A 4,002-nucleotide genomic window follows, 5' to 3' on the forward strand; every position below is an offset into this window, starting at 1 on the left:
GGGGAGGGGCCGGCGGCGGGGAGGGGCCGGCGGCGGGGAGGGGCCGGCGGCGGGGAGGGGCCGGCGCCCTTCCCCTGGGAGCGCTGCGTGTCGCCTCGGTGCTGAGCGCAGCCAGTGAAGCAGAAGTGCACACTTGGACAGCGAGGCAGCCAGCTCCTGGGCTTACTCGAGGAAGGCGCCGACCTGCCTCTGCAGAGTTAGACTGTCAGGGTCGGGCATAAAGGACGGAGTGCGTGAGACGTCCTCCTGCCACTGCTTTTCATTGTTCTGTAAAAATGGCTAAATGCTGGCTGCTTTCTAAAGATAATCTGCTTGTGAGCTGAAAGATCTGTGCAGAGTCGGGCAGTGAGACCGCAGCCGCGAGTGCGCCATCGCACGTTAGCCGTTAGGCTCCGTGTTGCGTGCTGAGTGCTCACTAAGATGTAATGAAGTACATTTTTCTCTAAAGTGGTTTGGGTCTTATTCCTTAAAAATTGTACTTTTTGCCATTATTCCTTATTTTCAAAGGATGAAGATGAAACAGCACTCCCTAGTAGTATTTTCTTCCAATTATAGGATTACATGGAGCTGTGGCATTTCATGAAAAGACTGAGGGCCGGCCAAATAGCTCAGCGGATTAAAGCACCTGCTTAGGCAGACGCAGTGGCCAGGGTTCAATCCCCAGCGTGCCGTGCCAGCCCTGCCCCCGGGGCATGTTGAGATGGTGCCTGAGTCTGGGCATGGTGGCGCATGCCTATAATCCCAGCGCTTGGGAGGCTGAAAACAGGAGGATCACTACGAGTCCGATCTGTGTAGTGAGACCCTGTAGACCCTGTACTAAAATACAAAAAAAAAAAAGACTAACTGATTTCAGGTCAGCTGCTGCAGCAGCCAGGGTCAGTGCAGATGTTCGCCCACACCGTCTGCCAGCCGTCTACACCTTACAAGAGAAGAGACTGCGTGCAGGTTCCCTCCTCAGGCGTGGCGGACACTTTCTGGAACATGCAGAATCGCTAGCAGCAAGATTCCCACGAGCTAATATCAGTCAAGTTATCTTTTTTTTTTTTTTTTTAAATGTATTTAGTACAGAGTCTACAGGGTCCCAGAGTCTAAAGGGTCCCACTACACAGATCAGACTCATAGTGATCCTTCCTGTTTTTCAGCCTCCTAAGTGCTGGGATTGCAGGTGTGTGCTACCGCGCCCACTCTTGATCGGTGTCTCAGCAAGCCTGGGGGTAGGACCGGCATGGCAGGCCAGGGATAAAGAATTTTATTTTATCTTTTGTTTATTTGGTATAAGATCTCTAATCATACTGATCCTCTGTCTTGGCCTCTGCAACCCAGAGCTGGGATTAACAGGCGTGCACTACCACGCCCAGTTTGGGGACTGGAAAGACATAGGTTACCTGGGATCGAACCCGGGTCCTTGAGCTTGCCAGGCAGGTGCTGAGACCGCTAAGCTATAGCCCCAGCCCCCAAGTTACCTTTGCACAACAACAAATGGAATCACTGTCAGTGTCCTATAACAGAAAAGTTAGGATCAAGTGTGTCTTTTTACTTTAATAGATGTTTAGGAGCAATTTTATTTCTTCTTTTCTTTTTGAGACAGGATCTCGCTATGCAGTTCAGGCTGGCTTTGAGCTCACTTTGTAGACCAGGCTGGTCTTGGACACACAATGATCCTCCTGCCTCAGCCTTCCAAGTTCTGGCATTGCAGGTGTGTGCCAGCACACCCACCTCCAAAACATACGTGTGTGTGTGTGTGTGTGTGTGTGTGTGTGTGTGTGTGTGTTACCAGGAATCAAAGGCAGGCGTTTATGCTGCTGAGCTCTATCCCCTACAGGAACAATTTTAGATTTAGAGAAAAAGAAAATACAAAGACCCGCATTCTCTGTTCTCACGTATGCACACCTTTCCCCCTCTCAGTACCCTGCACCGGGGCATGTGTGTGGGCATCAGGGGATCCACAGTGACATCATTGTTGCCCAGGTTCGTGGTTTACATCAGGGCACCGTGAGCGCTGGGCATTCTGTGGTCTTACGCAAAATTTCAATGATACACATCTTTGACTACCCTTATGATAGACTCAAAGTTTTTTTTTTTTTTTTTTTCAAATGTATTTGGTACAGGGTCTCACTGCGCAGCACAGACTGGTAGTGATCTCCCTGTTTCAGCCCCCCCAGCACTGGGATTACAGGCATGCACCACCATGCCTGGTCTCAGTGGCGGGCTCAGTGCACCCAGGAGCAGGGGTAGTGCGGCATGTGGTGCTGGGGATCAAACCTGGTCCCTGTGCTTACCTAAGCAGGCGCTTAGTCTGCTGAACTATCTCACTGAGTCAAGGTACATTTGGCAGTCGTGTTTCACTTCCTATTCTCCATCTGTTCCTCCCTGCCTCTGCCTCCCTGGCAACCACTGAACATTTCCCTATTTTTGTGGTTTTGCCTTTTCCATCATTTGGTTGGAAATCTGTGGTATTCAGCCTTAGCAGCGGCTTCTTTCACTTGGCCATCAGCATGCAAGTTTCTCCCTCGGAGCTTCATGACTTGGTGCTTGCAGCTCACTTCTTTGCTGTACTGAATTAGACGCAGCACAGTCACCCGCTCACTGGAACCCCTGGAAGTAAAATAGCAATTAAAAGCCTTCACTTTCTCCAGTAGGTAAATCCCCAAAAGGGATCCCCATGACTGGCGTGGAATAGCGTCATCTTTGATATCTACTCCCTGCAAAGCCTGGAGTAAGGCGGTGCAAACAGCGTCAAGTTGAGACAACAATGGCAACAGCCTACAAGCTACAACTCGCATTGAGTCACAGAACTTACCGGGCAGCGTTGGAGGCCCTGTGGCATTACCTGTTTGCACTGCAGAACAGATATCGCCACCTAGAGGGGGTCATAAGGGACAGAGATGGGCTTCTCGTGGCCTGGGCAGTTGGGAGGTCCGCGGGCGAGGCTCCTGCAGTGTGTCTCAGCAGGGCGATGGGGCTGAGGGTGGCCTCCCGGCTGTGCCCTCGCATGGTAGGATGCACGAGGGAGCCTTCGTGGCTCTCTTTATGACAACATTCAATCCCTTTCTACTTGTGGAACCAGCTGCCAAGGATCCCATCTTCTCGTGTTCTCATGTTGGAACTAGGCTTTTGGAATATAGAACCCAACAATCCAGCCTCGGGCCTTCCCCCCTTTTCATGTCCAAATGCCACTCCCAATTCATGTCCTTCTCACATACAAAATCCGTTTATTACACCCCAATCACATTTATATATTTATTTTTGGTACTGAGAATTGAACTCCCAACCTCGTGCTTGCCAGGCAGGCCCTGTGCCGCGGAGCTGTATCTCCAGCCCCTTGTTTTGCTTTCTGAGAGAGGGTCTCACTGTTAGTTCAGGATGGCCTTGAACTCATGGGGATCCTCCTGCCTCAGCTTCCCAAGAGCTAGGATTACAGGTGTGCTCCACCACACCCAGCTGCCACTCACTTCTAAAGTTCTCATCTTTTGTGAGATGGATCAAGAATTTCCCAAACCTGTCAGTTCTTTTCCCTTTTTAACAGCTCTGCCTTTCCATCATTTCTTCTAGCATTTTGCTACATGCAGTCGCTGAAGCTGGTCCACTCCTTGCATACCTTGCTGAGAGAAGTTTCTAGCCAAATATTGAATAGTTCAGTGGTTCTCAAGTTCCACCCATTTCGTGTCCAAGTGCCACCCCCAAGTCATGTCCTTCTCACATACAAAATCCACTTATTACACCCCAATCACATTTATATATTTATTTGCGGTACTGAGAATTGAACTCCCAACCTCATGCTTGCCAGGCAGGCACAGATGCTAAAATGCACAGTCCACAACTCTGCCGCTAGAAAAGAATCACCTTCATTTTAGTTTTCAATAGTGTTCCTCATTTTACCTGAGATTGCATCAGAACAGCTTTTATGGCCAATCAACACATAGACGCTCTCTAGGAAAATGGAGGCCTCACTTCCCAGCAGTCTCTTCTTAGCGTATCAGTGTTTCCTGCCTCCTCCTCCTC

This window comes from Octodon degus, unplaced genomic scaffold, assembly GCF_000260255.1.
Source record: "Octodon degus isolate 3935 unplaced genomic scaffold, OctDeg1.0 scaffold00126, whole genome shotgun sequence".
Taxonomy (NCBI): Eukaryota; Metazoa; Chordata; class Mammalia; order Rodentia; family Octodontidae; genus Octodon; species Octodon degus.